The following is a 25481-nucleotide window of genomic DNA, read 5'->3' as shown; positions in this document are numbered from 1 at the left end:
ATCATGTTCCCAGAGAAATTTTGGCTGTCCATTCCTGGTGTGTTCAAGGTCAGGTTGGGTGGGACTTTGAGCAATATGGTCTAGTGGAAGGCGTCTCTTTCCATGGTAGAGAGTTTGTTACAAGATGATCTGTACATTCCTTTGAACCCCAACCATTCTATGATTCTATTCTATTAGATGAAAAAAATAAGCATTGGCAGTATTAAACCATGCACCAAGAAGATGTTCAAACTTTGAAGTATGTGAAAGAACTCTGAAATATTCTGGGGCAAACAAAGTTTTTATAGAGAGAAGGGTCCAACTCTTCAAGGACTTATGTGACCAGATAGTGCTTTAAAATGGAGTGACAAGTGTTAAGATGTGATTCCTTGTAGATGGTCTACAAAGGAGAAGAAAAATAAATTTAATCAGCAAATGTACCCCATAATTCTAGTAGGTCTTCCTTCAGTACTGTGGAGTCCTACAAGCCATGTAAAACTGAGAAAAAGATGTTTCTAATGAGGTTAATCACAGCACACCCAGTGGGCATGCGTACAGTTTTTTGTAACACCCAGGTTTATTACTCAGGAGCATATATCATCTTTGTCCTTTAGTGGGAAGAAATTGTCTTTCTGCATTATTCCTGAACAGAGGATTTTATCAGTAAACAAGCCTAAGAAATGACCAAAAGGAAGGACATCCTTTGAAGAAAATCCTATTATAATGATTAATATGTTCTGGCATTAACAATTGCAATGGATAAAATTTACCTGGTTTGGTCAATATCTTGCAAAAAGGATAACAATAAGATTGCAAATAGCTCCCAAAATTATTTAAAAATGTAGGGTTTTTTCCTACAATTAAGGGGAATGAGACAAGTGAAAAACATAATGAGAACATGAAATGAGGCCAACCTATAAAATTGACTAGATCAAATTAAGACAAAGTAGTCCTTTTGGAGTTAAATGGCAGAGGTAAAAAAAAAGGCGTAATCTGACACCATTTATGTGAACAGTGGCTTTATATGGAACAGAGTGCCAAATAAAGAGGTGGTGACAATCACTTTGAGGAGATTTGACAATTTTGACAAGATAAAATTAGTCAATCCATCAGTAAATGATGTTTGTTTCACTATTCCATAATGCTCTGAGCCAAGTAGGTTACAAAACATCAACTCTACAATGTAAGCAAGAAAAAAAGAAGCCATATCAGAAGGACAAACACACTACTTATTATTCAGACGACATGACTGTATGTACCTAGTGCAGGCACCACTTTGCAAATACTTCAGTGCAAGTCCAAATGTGTACATCCAAAAGACTGGATTTAGACGCTTTATCTGACAGATCATTTCCATACAAACATCCACATTTTTCAAAGTGCCTAACATGAGACAAAGGAACTCAAAAAGCTAGCAGCATTTACACCCAAGAACCAAAATTTTAGAACTAGATCTTAAGGCCATCCTCTCAGTTTATTACTTAAATATAAACACAAGTATTATCAGTGGAGCTTATATTAGTATTTATAAAGGCAAGACAGTCTTCAAGAGAAGTTCCATTTTTGGCATTCATACACAAATGTTATACAGCCTATAAATACAGTCAATATTTTTACGACCCTGTTTAACTGACTCTCCTACTTAAGGGGTATTGATGTGGCTGGAGGAAGTGCTTACCAAGATACTTTGAGAGGGGAGGGTCCAGTCAACTGGAGGTTAGCAAACATGACCTCCATGTAAAAAAGAGTCAGAATGGAAGGTCTGGCCTATCAGCCTGACCTCAGCTGGGGAAGATCCTGGAGCAGAGACCTTGAGTGCCACTATGCAGCACATACAGGACAACCAGAGGATCAGGATCAGCCAGCAGGGGTTTATGGAATGTGGGTCATGATTGAGAAAATTCATCTCCCTGTCTGACAAGGTGACTCATTTAGTGGGTGACAGAAAGGCTGTGAATGACAGGTTGTGGCTGGGCATACTTGAGCTTTGCTGACCTTTGACTTCACTTCCCACAACACTCCCCTGCAGAAACTGGCTGCTCAAGGCTTGGACAGGTGCACTGGGTGAAATCTGGCTGTGTGGCTGTGCCCAGAGAGCAGAGGTAAGTGGTGCCACTTCCTGTTGGTGACTAGTCAATAGCTGTGCTGGTCAGTGTTGGGGCTAGTCTTGTTTAATATCTTTATCCATGATGTGAATGAGAGGATGGAGTGCCACTGGAATGTTGATCTGCTGGAAGGTTTTTCAGAAGCATCTGGACACAGGCTGGATCAATGTCTGAGGGCAAGTAGATGAGGTTCAATAAGGCAAAATACCAGATCCTGCACTTGGCTCACAAAAATCCCAGGCAGTGCTCAGAGTGGCTGAAAAGCTGTCTGGTGGAGAATGATCTGTGGCCAAACATGAGCCAGCTGTGCCCAGGTGGCTAGGAATGTTGATGGCACCCTGGCCTGGATCAGCAACAGTGTGGCCAGCAGGACCAGGGCAGTGACCATATCCCTGCACTGGTGAGGCCACCCTCAAGTCCTGTGTTCAGTTCTGGGCCCCTTGTGACAAGAAAGACATTCAGGTATTCAAGTGAATCCAGAGGGCAACAGCTGATGAAGCTTCTGCTCTCTACAACTGCCTGAAAGGAGGTTGTGGTGAGGTGAAGGTCTGCCACATTTCCCAAATAACAGGTGACAGGACAAGAGGATACAGCCTTGAGTTTGTCCAGGGTAGGTTTAGATTGCACAATAGGAAAAATTTCTTCACTTGAAAGGTTTCTCAAGCCCTTTAACAATCCAGATTGTTGTTGTCCAGAGAGTGATCATCTTTGGAACAATTTAGATAATATGGCACTTAGAGACATAGTTTAGTGTTGGACTTGGCAGTGGTGGGTTAACCGTTTGGCTTGGTGATCTTGGAGGTTTTTTCCAAAATAAATAATCCATTATTCTATAAAAGTGCTGACAGAACAGATCTGAACCCCGTGGTCACTTCTTAGTTAAAAAAGAGAAGACTCAAGAGTAATATATACCAGCTGAGGAGAACAAACCACCTGCAAGCAGCAGCAAACTGTCAAATTTGTTGGCATAACTATTTGTCTCTGACAAATCTAGAGGGTAAGCCATCATTTTCAACTCGCAGAGTTACGGCCTGGTACTTACATGGCATGGGGTTTTTTTTAAGAGTAGCTACAAAAGTTTATAAAACATATATTTTAAGCAAAATTATGGTGCATAAGTAGGTTTTGTTCTTATAAAATAACAACAAAAACCAAGCAAGATACTTCAGTAATAACCTGAGAAAGGAAAGGCAGGGGAAAGTACAGAGAACGAATAGAGAGAAAAACTTTGTCCCTCTCAGAAAAAGAGATGGGATGAAGCTGGGACAAGGTACAGAATTAAATACATCATACTAGACTGTGAATTTCATCAGAAAAGAACTTTGTTTTTCCCCTATCTCTCCTTTCAGAAATTTTATCAACATTTTGAGGTTTTTTTAATTCTTAATTGATGTATCCACAGGACACTTAGCCTCAGGAATAAGGCATACATTGTACTGTGTTATCATATATTGTGTTATTTATTTTTACTAGTTAAATCAGATATTGATCATTGGATACTAATGCCATCCTACATGCAAATATTGCAAAGTTCTGACTTTCTTATCAATGTTTTTACTCTTGCTATCACAATTTAAATGAATTAGTATTTTACCCTTACGTTATAAACAGATACATTTCCAGAGAGATGGAATAAAACAGTACTCTTTTAAACACAATCCACATTCTTTCATTCTTCTTTTTCTGAATCACAAGCTTACATGTATGTGTGTGCATTTATATGTACTTGTGGTTTATCATTACTTTGCTAGTTCTTTCTTATGCGAAATAGCTTGTTGAAAGAGAAGTCACACAACAAGCACATGTCCTGGGCATACAACTACAACACAATCAATGTTTGTAAAGTGTGGAAAGGTAGGCACAAAAAAATATGCAATATATACAGGATGCTTCCTCTCTAGCACTCCTTTTCAACTTCCTGATATTGGACATTCTGATAAAATATCAAGCTATTTACAATAGTTCCAAAATGCTGACTGTTAATGCACAGACCTCAGCAGGACAACGACTGTTGAGGAGGATTGATTGAAATTCATAACATGTTGCAAAATGATTTCTTTGAGACAGCCAGTAGGCAGCTCTTGTTTGTTGAACTTATTATTCATTCATGTATTCATGAAACAAATACGATAAAAGCATAATCCCTCCATAGTGCCTGAATGATCACATTGAAATGAACCCAGAGCTTTGCAGTACTAAGCAAGGTCTTTACTTTGCAACAGAACAGTTTTATATTGCAGTATAATTATCAATATAATAATATAATATTATATTTATTATAATATTATTAGAAATAATATAACATTATACTTACAAATCCGCAAGGGAAATTTAACCTGCATTGTAATCTAAGGTTATGCTGAAAATCAGATATTAAAAATATACATGCATAATAATAACTACTTATGTGACTTTTTTATTTCCTTCTTCCTAAATGAGTTAGCAATTACCATGTTGAAATGTAACTAAGACTGTGAATCTGCTTGCATTTTGGCAACTAAATATGGGTCAAAACAAACACTGGAAACATAAATATACTTTGGTGATTTGAAAATTCTTAAAGTAAATCAGTAAAAGCAAAATTGAGTTGTCAAACCTGTTATTTGAAAAAAATTACTGACAAGGTTTGAATCAGACTTTCCTGTGTTTTAAATACTGATAAAATAAAGGACTAAAATTTAAAAAGAAAATCACAGTAAAATTGTCCAGCACTGAAAGTGTTTACATTCACAAATATAAATGGGATATTTATAAATTTACTGTACAGAATGCTACAAAGCAACGCTTGATTTTCCATTCCTTGCTAAACTTTACTGTTGCTTATCTTTCTAAACTAAGTATTTACATGTTTATATTCAGCTTGAGCTAGTTTTGCATTCTATAGTCACATCTATCTTATCCTGAGAAGAAATATATTTACATACTATAGGCATCAGGTTTTGCATTACTAATTTCCATAATTTGTCATTAATTTTCAACCATAGTAGATGGAGAGCCACTTGGCAAGGCACTGTTACTGACCTTGCTGTTGTCAAACTGTTTTGCTAAACTAAAAGGACTTCTGGAAATCATCTTGACAAATTGTTTCCTCCTGCTCTCTTCTCTCCACAAAATGCTTATGACTTGTGATAGAATGATAAGGAGTCCTTGACTTTGAAATGTCTAGGTCAGCTTTTCATTGAATTCTTCCTATTACTTTTGATCAACTAGACCAAAAAAGTAAAAAAACCCTTGAGTTAACAAAGTATATCTGGCTGCACAAATTCAATTTTATTTTGGAGGAAATAGAGAAAATAATTAGACGGAAACATAATTTTCCAAAGTTAACCAGATGGGTAGATATTGAACTCAATTCAACATGAAAGATGAAGGATTCCTATTTATGGGATACCTAGCTGATTGTCTTTCAAAAAAACTTCTTTCTCTTGCATTAATCTGTGTTCTTACCCTTTGTACTGGGAAAAGGACTTCAGGCCATGTGAGTTCTGTTGAGCTAGCAAAGAAAGGGAATGGATACCAAACCCCATGAGAAACTTTTAGGTGCAGAAGACTACCTCTTCACTTTCCTGTGATCTCAGCATAAAGATTTGCATTATGACATGCCAGCAAAGGGAAAAGCATAGCTTGATCTCTGATTGATGCACTTGCACAGCATAAGCCTGTAATCAAGAAAGATTTCAGCCTTTTTGAATAAACAGCAGCCTAAGATTTGAACAGAGAAAATCACTTAAGTTTGACTCCAAAATATTATGTCAATGAGATTTAACACCATGCACAATCTCACTTAATCTTGTAAAGAGTGTTGGGGGTTTTTACTTGCAAAGATTTAAATATTCCTTTTTATTTACAGTTAATGTCTTGACTTGCTGTTACTCCTGGCAAGCATTTTGTTGTGTTAATGGATAGATAGATTAATTTTTATGCCTCATAAACAATAGTATTTTCCAGATAATGGTGAAAAAACAACATTTTAAAGTAACTTTTCTTCAGCTGGGAACAGTGACAATTGTTATCAGTTTGTCATCATTTCACCAACTACTTCTGAAATAACTTCAATTTTTTTGCATTCTTTTCTTCTACATAATATTAATGGTATAAGCTAAAAGTCCTCAGGAAATCTAAAAGTATTACAAGCAACTCTACACCAGCTAACAAGGCATTCTGCTAATAAGTCACTTAACAATAAAGCTTCTGAGACAGTGGGGACATCTAAAAATGTTATTTCACATGCAATACCATTACTTCAAATGATGACTCTGACTTAAGTCAAATTGAAAATTTTCAGAAAAGTAAACCTGGTTAACAAGCTCATAAATTGAAGAGATTAAAATAAAATGATATTATTTCAGTCAAATAAAACTTGTAAGACTCTTGCATTAGAATTAAATGGTGAGGAAACAGGAATGAAATTTTCTGAAACATATTTATAACCTCTTAAGAGTTTCTCTTAACAGAAAACAAGGTCTTTGCATGATGGGATGGAGAATCTTTCTTCAGCTCAAGAGTTTATGTTAACCATTATTCTCATGACAAGATCTTTTTCTCACTATCAAGGACGTGCAATCTTTCATGCTAGTGTATACTATGCAGAAGTATACTCATACACCTGCCTAGTGTAACTACAAGGCAGAGAATACTGCTAGGCAGAGAAGTAGCTCAGTTTGCAGTAATTGTATTCACCCTGAGAGGATTAACTGGCTCAACAGTACTGATGAAACACTATTGATGCAGGACTTTGATTAGCTCACTTATTTTTGCTTAACACCACAATGCATTGTGCATTATAACATCACAACCACAAATGTGGAATACACACACACACCAGAGCCCTTCTACCAGTCCTTCTCCTGCAAAGCTCTTACCAGCAGGAGATTTCCTTTTGAATGAATTAAATCCCTTCATTCACAGGCTGCCCAGACTTCTTGAAGTACGACTCTCTAAAATGCTGGATCCCTTCCTCCTGTCTTAAAAGATGTCCAATACCTTCATAAGACAGTCAGATGCAAGCCCGTCATGTTCTAAATCAAGTAAGACCCTAAAAAATTAATCTTTTTGTTAACTTCACAGCTGTTTCATCCAATCCTTGCCTATGTAAAGCTCCATCTTAACCCTTGTACCTCACACCCCACAGTCTTTGTGCTTGCATTAATCTAGGCAAAGATAACGACCTAATTAATTAGCAATTACTAATAATATATATTATATATATTGATATTATATTTTTATATATAGTGTATATATATATATATATATATATATATATACTAAATGGTTGCTTAAATTTTTAAATTTTTATCCTGTTCCATCTTCAGGGGTTACCATCCACCATTTCCCATATCAAATACTGACACCAGCAAATACGAGATCTCCTATGATGGTTAGGAAGAAGTGATAAGTCAACATTTCAGACAATAACTGTCTCCTTTAGGAACTCTCCCAAGTGCCACTTTGAAAGATTCCTGTTAGATTCTAATTATCTAATTTTGTATATCATACATCTTTAACTGATCTCTCACATTCCTAGTCAGTTAAAATTGGGCTGAATGTCAGAAAATAAGATTTCTGGGAAGGACTATACACCCTGTGAAGGCAACTTAGGAACGCACGTGAAATGCACCTTTTGCTCTGGTGGAGGCCTGGTTAATGGTCACCTACAGCCTGTTGGAGTCTATGGATTTCAGAAATCTTGCTCATTCATATTAGGAAAAAAGGTTCAACAAGTTTAGTACTCAGTTGTTACTTATTACAAGCACAAACACTAGCTCAATGCTCAATTCAGCCATTACTAAATTTCTTAACTTTTTACAAAACAATTCCAACAACAACTTAATCTGACCCAAGAGCAGAGATAGTAAGATTTAAGTGTTTCAGAGCAGCATTCTTTCTTGCTCATGCCCAAGTGTTTTGCACGCTGATTCCAACAGGATGTGAAAATGACAGTGATTAGACAAGTGTAAATCCCCATTTTCATGTGAAGTTCATTTTAAGATCAAGGCTTCAGTCAGTGTAGCCATGGCAATTTTATTGTAGCACTCTAATATCCAAACTGTTACCATGGAACTGAGTTACAAAGACTTGGACAATCAATTCCAGTTATAATAGTTAAATGGTTATGACTTAAATCGTACAAATGGCAATTTTCATACACATATTTGAATTAAATAATGCTATTTATTGAGAACAGAGAGTTGTGCTTAGCAGTGTAATACCAAGGCATGTCATTCAGGACATAATGATATAATTTGCCCTGATATTCACACATGCTATTTTTCTTTTCCTTTTTTATCCTATATTCAAGTGCCATTCAAAAAGGTAGATTCCTGCTGTCTTTTAAGATCAAAGAAGCCAAGGAAATTACATCCAATCTGATCTTGAGCAATCAAACATTCATATATTCGATATTTCAAAAAGCAAACACATCAGCACCAACTGGAATTGGATTTTACAAGGTAATTTTTTATCTGGAAATCAAATAATAGTACAATTAAATTTCATTGATTTTGGAAGAAAGCAGAAGACAAAGAATGGGTCAGGATAATCCAAAGACATTTTAAAATATAGATTTGGTTATTATTACAGAAAGAAAAAGAATAAAAGAATAAAAGGTAATTTTAACTTTTTTCTTGATTGGCAGCAAGAAGAAGGAGCAAAGAGTGAAACAGCAGACTAGGCAAAATAAATCTCCTTGACTTAATCCTTCCTTCTAGCCTTGACAGGAGACACTGAATACTTTATTAGCACATACCTAATATAATGTCAGAGAACCAAATATCGCAGCAATTTCAAGGGTATCATTGTTTTGTGAACTCTGACAGGAAAACAAGAATAGAGAATATCTGCTTCAACACAGCAAGTGAAGCATTCTCCACTCACAGTCAAAGATATTTTGGAGCCTAAACATTAGCTACAATTATTGCTCATTTGGACAAACAATCAAAGCATGCATAAATCAAACAGCGGGTTGTTTATTGCATGCCATCTGCCACCAACATGACATAAACTTGGACAGCATGATCCATTACCGTTTGTGCAACAATAGCATGGAAGTGTTTACTAGCGGCAAGCTTTTATTGAGAAAGTGAGTCTATTTTGCAATTGTTTGAAAAATATTCCAACTAGTTTATATCACTTCTTGCATAAATGTTGTGTCCATCAAGTGCCTCAAGTCCTACTCATCTGGAAAATCAAATGTATGACAAGAACAGAAAAACTTGTACAACAGCATGACCACTATGCTCTGCAAAGTAAAAATATTCCTGCAGTGAAAAAAACCTCACACTGATTTAAGCACTGCTGTCAATATTTGCTTATTTTAGGCCCTAAGGACCAATAGACTCTTACAAGGAAGCAAATCTCGGTCTTATAGACCAGAGCTCCTGCTACTGATTATTCACAGTAGGATCACCAGAAACTTTTACTACATTTCATATTTTTCAATTTGAAAGAATCCACAGCTTATATTGAAACCCCCTTTCTCCCAGAAATTCAACCTATCAATAGAAATAGAACATCAGCACAAAAAAACCCACAACCATTAAAACCCCACCAACAGCAGAAAACCAACTCTTCAGAACTGACTTTTACTTCTGCCTTTCCCTTAAGTGTTCAGTAAATTAATATATGACTATCCACCTGAAAAATCATTAGCCACCAATACTGTCCATAACCACAAAATAATACTATTCACTGATGTGAAACGAAGCTGGAAACCTCTATAACTAACCATCTCAGCCTCCTTTCTCTTAATGGCATATGTATTTTGTTTTTAGGGTAAGCAAATGACACAAAGGAACAAAGTTTGACATATGATTTATTGTTATCAATTATTCATTTATTCTAGCCACTTTTTTCATCTACCTGAACAGTAAAATGAAAACTACTGAAAAAACATTGAAATAAAAACTAAAAATTTAATCCTATATTAATTGGAGGGGGAAAAAAGAAAGGAACAGAGAAGAAATAACACTGAATCAGAGCCCTGAAAACTCAGAGATCTGGCTCAGAGACCTACAGATGTTGACATAAAATCTACATACAGTTATTATGGTGAATTATATTAATTCTCCTACTCTAAGTGCAAAGAGGACAACACATAACACATTTACAGTAAGTGTTCCTTAAGTCGAAAGAATTTGAACAGAACTTGAAAGAACATCATTGATGTTTCTGATTAGTAACAAAAACCCCTCAACCAATTAAAGACTTATTACATTTCATTCCAAATTACATCATATCAAATTTCACTTCCATACCAAATATCTTCCTATTGTCCTATTATTCTTTAAGGCAAGAGGACGAGAGGATAGTCTTAAGCTGCACCAGGGAAAGTTTAGGCTAGAGATCAGAAAAATAATTCTTTACAGAAAGAGGGGTTGGGTACTGGAATGGGCTGCCCAGGGAGGTGGTGGAGAAGCTGTCCCTGGAGGTGTTAAAAAAAAGACTGGACATGACACTCCCTGCTATGGTTTAGTTAATGAGGAAGTGTTAGGTCTGAGTTGATGGAGCTCCAAGGTCTTTTCCAACCTAGTTGATTCTATGATTCCAGAAGAAGCAGCCAGAAGCTGTATCCAGATCTGATGGAGCCAATGTCAGCCTTCTCTAAGCCAAGCCCCGTACTGAGAGTGGCAGCACCTCTGGGATAACAGACTTAAGAAGGGGAAGAGTTTATTGTGCAGAAGCAATTGCAGCCAGAGAAGAGTGAGAGAGGAACAAGGCCTGTGGATACCAGGGTCAGTGAACCATAGAATTATATAGACCCATTAAGGTTGAGAATAACTCCAAGATCATCAAGTCCAACTTTTGACACCATATTCCCATGCCCACTAAAACATGTTCATTCCTTCATTCCTTCATTTCTGAGTGACTCACTCATTATAAAAGTGCTGAGCAGGTGAGGGGCTGGCACTGTGATCCATTCAGGAGCAGGAGGTGGAGCTTCCTTCGTTCCTGGGTGACTCATTGTAAGAGGTCTCTAGGGAGCACCACAACCTGGAGCGTGGTGTGCGTAGGGGACTTGGGAAAAGCCCCCCCGAATATGCCTTGGGAGGAGGCTGTTGTATAAATTCCCGCCTCCAAGCTGCCCATCGAATCTACCACCCCCCTTATGTTATGTAACTGTCAGTTATGTCCATCTTTATGTCAATCATTTTTGTACTTGCCTTTAGTTCCAGAATGTTCCTAAGTTCTCTGTCTGTAATTGGCTCTTCCCCGGTTATCGCCCCCTTCCCTCATCCCCATTTGCTGTACCCCAATTATTCCATCCCAACTCCTCCTCCGAACCCCATTCCTACTGGACCCTTTGTACCCTGTCCCTCCTATTTGCCACCTGTTATAAGCCCCACCCCGCCCCTTATTCGGGGCTCTCGGAGCCTGCTCCCTTGCCGAGCGGACGGGTCGCGGATCCTCCCTGACACCCAGCCCTCAGCGAATAAAGCAGCGTCTGAGAGACGACCTGCCGTGGTGTACGCATTCTTATTACCACCGTATCGGCGGAGCCTCCATACCGGAGAGCCGCGCCCCGATACAACTGGCGCCCGAACACGTTGACACCACCCGGGTGTCACACGGGAGCGTCTCCGCGAAGAGACAGGATCCGTGACCCGCTCTTCGCCGGATTTCAAGCGCCGTTCGGGAGCTGGTCCACCAGCGTGCGAGCTTCGTTTTAGGAGACCGCTCGCTCCGTGGGCTGCGGACACCTCCTCTGCTTGGAAACCGCCGCTCCAGTGGAGCGCCCAAGCCGCGGAGAATCGCAGCGCCTGCACCACCCCAGCGAGGCACCTTTTCTTTCGGCTGCGGTCCATCTGGATTTGTGAGTATTTTGCCCCCTTCTGCGGGCACCGACCCAGCCTCTTTTCTTTTCTTTTCTCCTTTGCTTCCTGGGGCTTTTGTTAGTCGGGGAAATGGGCAACCGCCTCTCCCCGATCCGGCAGGACTTTTACTCCCAAGTTAAAACGTCCCTTGTCTTGGGGAATGTTTCTTTTAAAAAAGGGCAGTTGAAATCCTTTGTTAATTTTATTTTCGATCACCTCCCTGATACACACAGGGAGGATTTTAATTCTGTTCCGTTTTGGGGTAAAGTCGGGAGACTGTTATACGATTTACAAGTTAAGGGGAATTTTAGGGTGGGACATTTCTTTCCTCTCTTTCATTCTATTTTTACATTATTTAATAAAAAGCGGGAATGCTTGGGACCCAGTTCTCCTACCCCTCATGCCGATTCCCCCGTTCCTACCCCCGCTTCCCCTAAGGGTGGATCGGGCGACAGACCCTGCCGCACTGAGGCACAGGGCTGCTGCCGACTCCCTGCTGTTCCCCAATCCACCCTGTCCCTCTCTCATGCTGGGACTGGCCATCCCAGTATGGGCCATTCCGAGTCCCGTGTCCCACTCCCCAATTCTCCCTGTTCAAACCCCTTTTGTTCTATAGAGAAACCTTGTCCCCATAAGGGACAAGAGGGACAAAATGGCGCCGGCCACATGGCCGAGTCGCCTTCAGACAAGACAGAAAATGGCCTCCCAAGACACCTTGTTCCCGCCATCACTCAGCCACCCCCACCTTCACCACCTCGTTCGTCGGGTGCCGCCCCTGCGTCGGGTCCCCCCCCCCTCCTCCAGCGTCGATCGCCCCGGCGTCGGGATCCACCCCTCTGGCCCCTGAGACCGCACCCCCGGTGGGAGGGACCTGCCCACCCAATGACCCCGCCCCAGTGGGTGGGACCCCCGGGGGGGAGGGCCACGCCTCGGTGGGTGGGCCCGGACGCCCCTCCCCCTCTCCAGCCACTCCCGGTTCCCACGCCACCGGAACCGGAAGTCGGCCTGACCGGAAGCAGGCCATCTTGGCCTGCCGGGCCTCTCGTCACCGGGGCCCCTCGGTCAGGGAGAGGCTCAGGGCCGTAGCCCGTCCTGCCTCATCCTCCTCGGAGGATGAGGACAGCGACAGCCCCCGGCCCGCACATCGGCCGGGGAAAGGGTGGGCCCGGATAAGGGAGAAGGCGATCGAAGAGGGGGATGTGGAGTTCGCTAAGGACTTGGAACTCTTTGCGGCACCCGTGACTCGGGGTAGAGGGGGAAGGCCACAGTGGGAACAGCTGCCTTACGTTGAGATTAAAGAGCTCTGTAAGGCAGCAAAAGATTACGGGAGAGACTCGCCATTTTTTAAGAATGTTTTGGACCTTACCTTTTCTGGACATACACTTGTTCCCCACGACCTCCGGTACATTGCGAAATCGCTGTTTACACCGACTGAACTGTTACTGTGGGAGGTCCAGTGGAAAAAGTTACTAAAACCTCTCCTCAAAAAGTACAGCCTGGCAGCCACACTAGGAGAGGGAGAGGAAGGACTTGAAGCTTTGGCGGGGGAGGGCGATCTGAGCAGGCCAGAGGACCAGATTTTGCTGCCACTGGACTTTCTCAATGACATCAGAGAGGCTGCTCGGATTGCTCTCCTAAAAATACCAGATGGGGGGAAACCCCTCCAAAGCTTTTCTAACATAATACAAGCACCTAACGAGTCTTTTATCAAGTTCGTTGACCGCCTGCGGGAGGCGATCGACAGACAGATCAACAATCCGGCTGCAAGAGAGGAGCTCCTGCGTAAGATGGCCTTTACCAACGCGGCCGAGGAGACAAAGAAAATCTTACGCACGTTGCCTCAGGACCCCGAGCCGACCATCGCTAAAATGGTGGAAGCCTGCGCCAAAGCGACGTCAATTGAAACCACCGTCGCCTTGGCCGTGAGTAAGGGAGTGGGGGAGGCGATGCTCAATATGAACACTATACGGTGTTTTGGGTGCGGTCAGATGGGGCACATTCAAGCCAATTGTCCCCACTGGCCCCCCGACCGTTACTACCATCAATATGCTCCCTCCCCAAGACCAGCTCCCAGGAACCCCCCGCCACAGCCCTATCCACCGGCGGGAAACGGGCCGCGGAGCGCGAGGAGGGGCCGCGCGAGGACACCAAGTGGCCCCTCACGGCGCCCTGGCCTCCCTACCATCCGGGAGGACCAGTGGCCCAGCGGCCAGTTTCAGCGGATTGGCGGAGCCCAGAGGATGGACTCCGCCTCTTCCGAAGGACAGACAATCTAGATGCTGGCCGCCGCCGGGTCCTCTCCAGCTCAGTCAACGTCACCTTTAGGGACGAGGACCTGGTACGCGTCTCTGCAGGGTTCCTGGAGCCCCCTTACTCCAGCCATAATACCACCGTCCTTATACTTGGCGATAGCAGGCACACACCCCTGGAACTTGACATCTTTCCAGAAGTGGTGTGCTTTCCACCGGGGTTCGAGGTAACGGTCTCCGTTACGTGTCACAGCCCGCCATTCACGCTGGAGAAGGGAGTTCCTCTCGCCCTAATGTATATTTTGGACAGCACAGCCGACGAACTCGATCAGGACCGGGGTGGGGGGGACAAATATGTCTTCCTCACCCAAAATGTATGCCGAGAAAGACCATTAATCGATACCATCATCTCTCAGCAGGGGAAGTCCATCTCACTCAAACTGATGGCAGACACCGGAGCAGATGTCACCATCATTCCCAGGGCAAAGTGGCCCCGCGACTGGGAGTTGGTGTCCCCTTGTGGCACTATCTCTGGAGTGGGTGGAGCGGTCAATTCCCTTCGTAGCCGACATCTGGTAAGCGTGGAGGGCCCGGAGGGACAAATAGCCACGGTGAGACCCTTTGTCGTCTCATCGAATATTATGCTGTTGGGAAGGGATGTTTTGTCCCAGTGGGGTGCCCGTCTGGACATTCCTTGCCCTGCGTGGGATTTTTAGTATGGGCCACTGCGGAGCGCACCTCCCCACCGCTGAATTGGAAAACTGATAATCCGGTGTGGGTAGACCAGTGGCCCCTTCCAGAAGAAAAATTAATAGCGCTCAACAACTTGGTAGAGGAGCAGGTACGCCAGGGGCATTTAATACCTTCCACCAGTCCCTGGAACACACCTGTCTTTGTAATAAAGAAACCTGGCAAAGACAGGTGGCGCCTGCTCCAAGACCTGCGCAGGGTTAACGAAGTCATCGAGGACATGGGCCCACTCCAACCTGGCCTTCCCTCCCCTTCCATGCTCCCCCGGGATTGGCAGATCGCAGTCATCGATATCAAGGACTGCTTTTTTAACATCCCACTTTATCCTGGAGATGCTCCCAGGTTCGCCTTCTCCGTCCCCTCCATCAATCGGGCGGAGCCTTACAAGCGCTATCAGTGGACCACTTTGCCTCAGGGAATGAAAAATTCTCCAGTGTTGTGCCAGACGTTTGTAGCGCAAGTTTTATCCCCGATTCGGAGACTGTTTCTAGAGGCCGTCATCCTACATTACATGGATGACGTGCTTATCTGTGCAGAAACATCCTCATACTTAAAGACTGTGTTAACAAAGACTGTAAAAGCCATTAGATCTGCAGGATTTGAAATCGCAGAGGAGAAAATTCAGCTGACGGCCCCATGGAAATACCTTGGATTCACCATCACGGGAAGGACCATCGTACCCCAGTCCGTCACCATCAAGGACCAGCCGAAGACACTGCGGGACCTGCAACAGATCTGTGGCACCATCACCTGGATCCGACCTCTCCTGGGACTCACGACGGAGGAGCTGGCACCCCTCTTCAACCTCCTGCGGGGAGACGGTGACCTGGCTTCTCCGCGAGAGCTGACACCTGCCGCTAAAGGAGCCCTGGAGAGAGTCGCAGATGCCATCAGGTCCCGCCAGGCTCATCGGGTCGATCGGTCGCTTCCCCTGGACCTTGCCATCCTGGGTAAGTGCCCCAACTTCCATGGGTTGCTATTCCAGTGGGACGCTGGGCGGAAGGACCCACTCCTTATCATCGAGTGGTTGTTCCTTCCGCACCAGCCCTCCAAAACAATCTCTACTCCCGCAGAATTGATGGCAAAACTTATTATCAAGGCACGGCACCGTCTCCGGACCCTTGCAGGGTGTGACCCGACATGCATTTACTTACCCTTAAATCTGGAACAATTGGAATCATTGCTCCAAACAAATGAAGATCTGCAAATTTCAATTGATAGTTATCCTGGCCAAATTTCGATCCATTATCCTAAACACAAATTGTTTAAAGATACTCTATATCTGGCTCCAAAATCATTCAAAAGTAAAATACCAATTAAAGGTGCTCTCACGCTGTTCACCGACGGGTCAGGAAGATCCCACAAGTCGGTGATCACTTGGAAGGACCCAGATAGTCAGAAGTGGGAGTCTGACATCCAGATAGTTGAGGGTTCCCCCCAGATCGCAGAACTTGCTGCAGTTGTGAGAGCATTTAAAAAATTTCAACAACCATTTAATTTGGTGACAGATTCGGCTTATGTCGCCGGGATAGCCGAGCGGGCTGAACATGCCTTGCTCAAAGAAGTCAAAAACGAGAAATTATTTCAGCTGCTCTCAGATCTTATTTGGCTTATCTCCCACCGGGAGCAACTGTTTCACATAATGCATGTCAGAGCTCACACAGACCTGCCTGGCCCAATTGCCGAGGGCAACCGGAGAGCGGACCATCTCGCCATGCCTGCCACATTCACTGCACCTGCACTTTCTACAAACTTGCCAGACACCTTTGCACAGGCGAAGCTGAGCCACGCGTTCTTTCACCAAAATGCGCCTGCGCTCACTCGCCAATTCAAACTATCTCTATCACAAGCCAAATCCATCGTTGCCACATGCCCAAGCTGCCAGACTTTTGCTCTACCACCGTTACCCACTGGGGTCAACCCCCGAGGTCTGGGAGCATTGGAGCTGTGGCAGACAGATGTTACTCACTATAACCCATTCGGACGACTTAAATACATGCACGTGTCCGTCGACACCTTCTCAGGCGCCGTTTTTGCTTCTCTCCACACTGGAGAGAAGACCCGGGATGTCATTAAGCACCTCTTCATGGCCTTTTCCACCCTCGGGGTGCCTAAGGCCATCAAGACGGACAATGGGCCAGGGTTTACATCAGCCCGGTTCAACCACTTCCTCCAACAATGGGGGATTGCCCACACCACTGGCATCCCCCATAATCCAACAGGACAGGCTATTGTGGAGAGGACCCACAAAGAACTTAAAAAACTCATTGAACAACAGCATGATGCCGCTCTAGTGATGACCCCTGTAGAAAGAGTCTGTAAAGCACTTTATGTATTAAACTTCCTCAACTGCTCAGAAAAAGAGCCTGACCCTCCTGTACTTAGGCACTTTTTTAACAATACACGGGCACACTTAAAAGAGCGGCCTCCGGTGCTCATCCGGGACCCTGAGACTAAGCAGATCAGCGGCCCGTACCCTCTCATCACTTGGGGGAGAGGGTACGCTTGTGTTTCAACAGGCCAAGGTCCAAAATGGGTCCCGGGGAAAAACATCAAGCCGTTTTTAGAAGACAGCACCATCGCCGATCCTCCCACCAGAACTACAACAACGCCTACCTCATTGCCACCAGACTCCGCAGTCGCCTGGTGCCGACGAAAAAAGAAGATGTCACAACGGACACCCAACATCGTGCTAAGAACTCTGCTTACCAGACGCTACCTTCCCCCACCAATCAATGACTCCCCTCAAACTCCATCCCCTCCTGTTCCCTTCCCCTTACCCACTTACCTTACCCGCCGTCCCTTTGCCCCTGATTGCCTACCCCACAATTCATTTTAGTCCTTTTCTTAATAAGAAAAGGGGGAGCTGGGGGAAAATCACAGTATAAGTTTTATATTAAATGTTTTTGTTACAGCGAGCCTCAAGAGATGGCCGCCCAAAGAACATCCACCAACAACCCACAAGAGTGGACGCCCCAACGTATCCGGCTGGCCGCAAGCCTCACACTTCTGATCATCATGTGGCTGCAGGCGGCGGACGGCTGGATTGTGCCACAGCCGAAGGAAAACGTCTGGGTAACGCTGGCAAAGTCCTTGCAGCAAGAGAACTTCTGTTTGGCCATGGGCAATGTGGACAACCCGTTGTCCACATGCCTGGTGGGGGTCCCTCTGGTAGCCGACGATTGGCCGGTCTCCAACTCAGACCAGCTCCGAACCACGGGCAGGAGACCTAACCCGGTCGACACTTGGGACGCGTGGACGAAAATATTGCCAAATTCAAAAGAGGAGCCCCAAGAATTAGATCTGTTGGGGTCCTCTCCTGCCACTTACTGTGTAAAGTTTTATTTTAAGAGGCCAAGTCAGAATTGGCATGGGATTGACTTGGCCAAAAACACCTACAGAAAAGATGTTACGCCATTGAACAAAAAATACAATTCGGCTAGCTGGTGTAACTATACAAGTCCAATTATCTCTGTTTCCTCCATTCATCCCAAGTCGTTGCCCCAGGGGATGTTTCTTGTCTGTGGGGACAGAGTATGGTCAGGCATCCCATCTCGGCTCCAGGGAGGACCGTGTAGCCTTGGCAAGCTTACTACCCTCACTCCAAATAAAACCCAAATTATGGATTGGAAGAAAGAGAGACAATTGGCCAGACGAAAAAGATCATACGACCAATTTGATCAAAATTGCGATGACAAAATTTACAATTGGGGAAAAACAAAGAGGGTTGCCGCTTCCATTTTTCTACCGTGGTATGCGGTTGCTAAAGCCCTCGGTGAGCTTTCTCACCTGGAGTGCTGGATAGCGAAGCATGCCAACGCATCGTCTGCCGCCCTTTCCGATCTCTTGGCGGATGAACAGACCACCAGGCAGGCCACCCTCCAAAATCGGGCGGCAATAGACTTTCTGCTGTTAGCCCATGGCCACAGCTGTGAGGACTTTGAAGGACTGTGCTGTTTCAACTTAACATCGAGAAGCAAATCTATTCAAGCCAGCATCCAGCAGATCCAGACACAAGTACAGCACCTACAAACTGAGACTTCGGCTGTGGACCCTGTAACCAAGTTGCTATCTAAATGGGGCGTCCCGGGATGGGCAGCCTCGATTATTAGAGGACTTTTATGGATTTTAGTTATCGTTCTTATTATTTTTATTGCTTTAGCGATCTTTAAGAAGATGTTAGTTAAAACTCTAGGGAATGTTTATTTAATTAATAAAGAAGGGGGAGATGCGGTAGGGGACTTGGGAAAAGCCCCCCCGAATATGCCTTGGGAGGAGGCTGTTGTATAAATTCCCGCCTCCAAGCTGCCCATCGAATCTACCACCCCCCTTATGTTATGTAACTGTCAGTTATGTCCATCTTTATGTCAATCATTTTTGTACTTGCCTTTAGTTCCAGAATGTTCCTAAGTTCTCTATCTGTAATTGGCTCTTCCCCGGTTATCGCCCCCTTCCCTCATCCCCATTTGCTGTACCCCAATTATTCCATCCCAACTCCTCCTCCGAACCCCATTCCTACTGGACCCTTTGTACCCTGTCCCTCCTATTTGCCACCTGTTATAAGCCCCACCCCGCCCCTTATTCGGGGCTCTCGGAGCCTGCTCCCTTGCCGAGCGGACGGGTCGCGGATCCTCCCTGACACCCAGCCCTCAGCGAATAAAGCAGCGTCTGAGAGACAACCTGCCGTGGTGTACGCATTCTTATTACCACCGTATCGGCGGAGCCTCCGTACCGGAGAGCCGCGCCCCGATACAGTGGTGAACAGGAGCAGGCAAACAGGATCACAGCAGTTTGCATAGCAGTTCATGCAGGCAGGGCAAACAGGCAGGGTTGCAGGTTCTTTCTAATTAGGTAAGGTGATTTTAGTGGTTGCTTGATTTTGGGCTTTCTCCTAGCAATGGTTTTAACCCAGTCAAAATCTGTGGTTGGTACAAGCATATGCGACCAAGTAGAGCCCTCCAAAAAGGATGTGTCTGTACAGACCCATTCATGCCTGGAGTGTTTGAGCTTATCCACGGTTTCAGGGGGTGTTGTGAAAGAGGCCTGCCTATGGTGTGAGCAAGTGAACAACCTCCTTTCGCTGGTGGCCGAGCTTGGGGAGGAAGTTGAAAGATTAAGGAGTATCAGGGATAATAAAAGTGAAATAGACTGATGGAGTTCAGCCCTTACATCTTTAAGGGAGGCCCACCAAGAGTTAAAGGACTCATATGCCTCTCACTCTCAGGCAATAGAGGGGCACCTAGTAGATGAAGGGGAGTGGAAATGTGTCCCTGCTCGGGTAGGTAATAACAAAAATCCCTCCTGTCCCACATCCCCTAGGCAGATGCCACTTCAGAATAGGTATGAGGCCCTAGATCTAGAGAGCCAGCCAGATGATTTAGAAGAATATTATCTGCCCTGTGAGCCTCCCAATTATGACTCGTCTAAAAAACTGATTACCACTTCTAACATCAAGAAGAAAAGAAGGGTTATTGTAGTGGGTGATTTCCTTCTGAGTGGGATGGAGGATCCCGTATGTAGACCAGACCCATCCCACAGGGAAGTCTGCTGCCTTCCTGGGGCCCAGGTAGGAAATATCACTGAGAGACTTCCTAGCTGATTCAGTCCTCTGATTATTACCCACTGCTGATACACCAGGCTGGCAATAATGAGACTGAAAAAAGGAGTGTCAAGGGAATTAAAAGGGAGTTTAGGAGGTAAAGTAACACAAATTAAGCTCTCCTGAGGAACAAGTGAGGGGTGGGAGGAAGCTGCTTTGAGTTTCAGTTTTATTTCTCATTATTCCACTCTGAGTTAATAAATTAATTTCTTGAGGTCCAATCTCTTTTGGCCATAATAGCAATGAGTGACTGACCTCTCCCTGCTCTTATCTCAACCCATAAATGTTCAGTTCTATTTTCTCTCACCTGTTCAGCTGCAGAGCAGAGTGATAGAGCAGTGTTGGTGGGCATCCGTCATCCAGCCAAGATCAACCCACCAAAACACACAATTAGGCATATTTAATCCTACCTAAGTAGTTGTCCTAATCTTGTATGTTTCAGTAGCAAGTGGACTGATTTGGTATCCATTCTGTAGATTCAAATGCATATTCACAACCACAAAAACCTGGGGAAGCAAAGATATTCTATGGAGAGGAGCCAAACAAATTTAGAAGTAAAATTGCATGACTCATTAACTACAGGCAATGACAAATCCACCTTGGCAGAATGATTTCTCTTCCAAAATCTTAATATGTTATGGTTCCTTACTTTTCACAAGGCCTTCATTTTTATGAATTAATGTTTTCCATACCACAAACAGATGCATTTAAATACAAGCTTTTTCTTATGAAAGCTAAAGAAAACCATTAAAAATTAGCCTAACTAATGAAAAGTAAGCTTCATAAAAATAATTATTTCTTCTACTACAACAATTCAGATTCTGTGTTTGGGTCTGATCAAGTTGTTTGGTCAGAGAAAATCTCTTACATTAAGAATAATGAAAATAACCAATAGTCCACTACTGAAAATAACAATAGTCCAATATGTCATGGGTTCCTTAACTTTTTGAAGCCCAAAATCCCTGTCATCTCAAAATTGCTCATCTATTTTTTTAATATTAAAACACTAGAGATGTAAAGTGTTCCCTGAATGAAGATGAACTGAAGCCTGCTTTGAGGACCAGCTGTACATTAATACATACATGATCCTGATGACCACTAGGTGGGTTTTGTATTAAAAATGCCTACATGAGAAGACAGCAACCATACTCACAATATAAAAAACATAGTTAAGGCTGAATCAAAAACAGGTTCACATATGTATTCAAGATTGCTAAAATCACTGTATACTTGCAGCCCCAATTTCAGATTTCAAGAGGTTCCTTTAGACTACTTTAACTTCGAGGGGGAATGGTATAGAAATATTTGGGAGTTGGTAATTTCAACAATTGAATTAGTAATAAGAAATAAACACATTATATACAGAACTAATAACAATAAATACAAGGTATTTAATTAAGCCTCAAGTTACAATATTTATTCATAAAAAGTTCATTGTTTCTATAATAAAGGGTGTTTTTTTCTGAAATAGCAGCATGAAAGTAACATTTCAGTACACAAATGCAATAATTGCTTAAAGCTCTCTTCATGAAAAAAAACAAAGACTATCAAAAAAACCCACCAAATCTAGTCTGTCAAATTTTCATTGGAATTATTTCTACCTCAGAATAACAAAGACATTAGCAATTCAGTCAGGCCTTTCAAATCCTACTGTTCTAAATTGTTCCAACTAAAACACATTTAAATCACATCAAAACCCAGCAAGTACAATCTAAGTCATACACCTACCAGTCTTCTTCCCACAAGCCTTGCAAGTCTGAAAGTTACCATGGAAACAAATTCTACATTTCCACAAATTGGAAGAGCCAGTTAAAAACAAAACTAAACTAAACTAAAAAAAAAATAAACTCATTGCTAACTATGCCTTAATCAATATATTAGGAAGGCCATGGCTATCTAGTCTTTGAACAGGAATAGTGAGAGTGACACTCTCATTAATTAATTAATTGGCCAGGGATTCAAAACAGAATGGCTTTCAAGAAAGAAAGGAAAAAAGAAAGATAAACAAGCTACAATGTTTCGTTCAAATAAGTATTTTTACAGTGCACTTACAACATGTCATTGTGTCTGTTAATATTGCCACTAAAATCCTGTGACCTAGGTGGAGGCAGAGACAGAACTGCTGGCTGACACTTTAGATTCAAGCAGTGTATATTCAAGGTGTGGCCTGCATCAGAGAATTACAGAGATATAATCTCTCTATTTTATATATCTATAAAATAGGGATGGCATATCTTGTAAGAGCAGATAATACTTGGGAAAGGGACTGCTTAATGTTTATCTGCATGTCATACAATGTCATTCAATTGCCATATTGTGCTGTGCTTCTATTCTATGATGTTTATCTGTGACCTTGGGCAATACAAAGCAGCTGGAACGCCCAAGATAATCTCTTATATCCACAGAGGTGAACAGATGCATCTCCTGATATCTATTTTATAACAAGGTCCAGTACACTTCAGACTATACGTGACCTAAAAGTGTATGAAAAATTCAAACATAAGGCCTGAGAACCAAAATATGCACAAATGGGGATCAGCTATCCCTGCTTGACCTAAGTCCATGAAATTTCTACAACTGGATAAATTACTCCTGGAATACTTGTTAGTGCAGCAGTCCTTTTCTTATCCATAAGACACAAAAATAATCAGAAATGGTTCTGATATAACAATTGCTTGCAGTCTCCTGCCTTTGGGAGACATTATTCCTAAAATATCCAACACTGAGGTGCATCATCATCTTCCTGTTTAGTTTAATATCTAATTTCATAAAATCACAGACTGGTCTGGGTTAGAAGGGACCTTAAAGATCACCATAAAGATTTGAAACCCCTTGCTACAGGCAGGGACACCTCCTACTAGCCCAGGTTCCTCTAAGCCTGATGTAGTGGAATTTATCCTCTGAACTCCCATAATTTATTTTAACCTTTTTAATCACTATACTGATCTTACACATTGTGTCTTCTGAGAATGCCCACAGTATGACAGTCCTGGCTCACACCATGTGAATTCCTGTCAAACCAGTTTCTAAACACTCTCAACAATGAAGTGCATCAGATAGTTATTGCTCTTAACATAACCCAAAAATAAACACACAGAGTTTTTTTTCCCCTTTATTTCAGCTGCTATTTTTAAGAGATCTTTGAAACATGGCAAGCCATTTACCAGGAATTTTGAACTTGTGCAGTAAAGAGTCACATCAGCTGAAAAGGTTTAAGATCAGGAGCTGACCAGGAGTCGACATATCTTTGGAATGCATTACAGTGTTACCCTGGCTGCACTAGGGGAGAAAATAATTTTAAAAAAGCAATCTCATTTCAACTTCACTTTTTTTCTTATTCTTTATTTTTCACAGTTAAAAAATTCTTATAAAACAAATGTTTTCTTCAGTCTCAAGGCTAAAACAGTAAACCTACAAAAGCAAATATCTAAAGAATCTATACTTTCTTTACTTAAAATACATAAATATTATGCAAGGAATTAAATTTGTTTACTTTATTTGTATATCAGATACAGACTTTTTCCAGTTCTCAAAAATAGGTATGGCTAAAATGGGAGGTCTTAAATCCTCAGTGTTATTCTTCCATGCTGTTTAAGTACATACAATAAAACTATTACTAGAAATTCAAACTCTTTTAACCCTATTGTAAAATTGAGTTCTTTTTTTTTTCTTTGCTCTAAAAAACATTCTTCAGAGGAAAACCAAGAAGACAAAAGATAAATACTATTTTTGCTATAAAAATTCAAATAGAAAAATATATTTTTCTATATTAGCTTTATGAATATAAACTATAATAGCATCAAAATTCCTAGGACTGTTGGCACAGCATAAACATTAACTTTTCTTATTTAGAGCTATGTTTCAATATTTGCAGATGATAAAAATTAGATGTTTGAGTTGCTTTAAGACATCCTTCTAGTTTCAGACGAGCTACTGCCTCTAGTCATTAAAGAAAATTCACAACAAAGCTGATAAATAAGAGCATTTATCATAATAAAAGAAAAAAGTACCAGATACTAAAGGAAAGGGGGGAGAAAGGGCATCCGAGAATTGCGTGTCTCAAGAGATACAGCACAGAAAATGCTGATTAAGTACTACCATCTAAACCAAAAAATAACTTCTTTCCCAGCTAAAAAAACATACAGTAACCATTAAAAAAAAAAAAAAAAAAAAAAATAAAACCAGCCAGTCTCTCCAATTCAGTCATCTTAGGTTTTTAAGTCTTTAAAGCACCTCTGCATTTCTGCATTGCTCTCCTCAACACTTCTAAGATTTGATTACCTGTAAAATTGTTTTCTCCTTCAGGCTGGAGATTCAACAAGTTTTTTCCTCCATATTCTGTCATGCAGAAAAGAAAGAAGAACATCTTCCATTATATTTGCTTTTGTAAAGTCTACCCTACAATTTTGTAAAGATTACTCTACAATTTGCAGTGTGTTAGTGCATTTTGAAACTTCTTTTTCACCCAGCAATAGGATGTGCATACATTTGACACAACCTTTAATGTGACACGCTCCAGCAATTCAAGTAATTCATACAATATTCATATGCCTATTATCTGCATTGGCAATTCATTTGCTTTTCAGAAATCAGTATACACAGAAGTTTAAAATTCTGGTTTTGTAATTTTAGAATAATAACCTGAAGTTGACATAGCTTTAACAAAAAAATCTTTGCCAGTGTTGGACTACAGTCCTAATATTACCTCAAACTGATCTTCACGTGTAGCATCATCACCAGTTTGCAAATTTCATGGTGTTTCTTGAAAGTTTACTTCACATTTGTTTTAAATTCAGTAACTGCTATCCTAGAATATTCTTTCCTGTATAGGAAATATAAAAACAATTTATTCCCTAAATAATGCACATTTTATCTTTAACCAGAAGTTGAAAAACAGTTTGATTTCTCATTAATATAATAACTTGTACTAAAAGCATATTAATTTTTGACCTGTGTTCTCTTAATGTCACAATCACTCTTCACACAGCCT

The 25481-nt window shown here is 42.1% G+C and overlaps 1 protein-coding gene across 6 annotated transcripts in view; it reads right to left on the bottom strand.

The window, feature by feature from the left end:
- Nucleotides 1-25481, bottom strand: part of CSNK1G3 (casein kinase 1 gamma 3) — a 228019-nt gene that overhangs the window by 98551 nt on the left and 103987 nt on the right. For 5 of the 6 annotated variants that reach the window (XR_014951366.1, XR_014951367.1, XR_014951368.1 and 2 more), the window contains 2 exons: nt 25197-25313; nt 24773-24829 (listed from right to left, as the gene is read on the bottom strand). The gene's annotated coding sequence lies outside the window, so the exon portion shown is untranslated. Of the gene's footprint in view, nt 1-23812; nt 25314-25481 lie in introns of those variants that run through there. The other variant, XM_085566822.1, reaches the window with a different exon arrangement.

The sequence above is a fragment of the Lonchura striata genome, chromosome Z (assembly GCF_050655825.1).
Source record: "Lonchura striata isolate lonStrDom1 chromosome Z, ASM5065582v1, whole genome shotgun sequence".
NCBI classification, from domain to species: Eukaryota; Metazoa; Chordata; class Aves; order Passeriformes; family Estrildidae; genus Lonchura; species Lonchura striata.
Note: the sequence above shows the minus strand (reverse complement) of the source record. Positions and strands in the feature narration are given on the sequence as shown.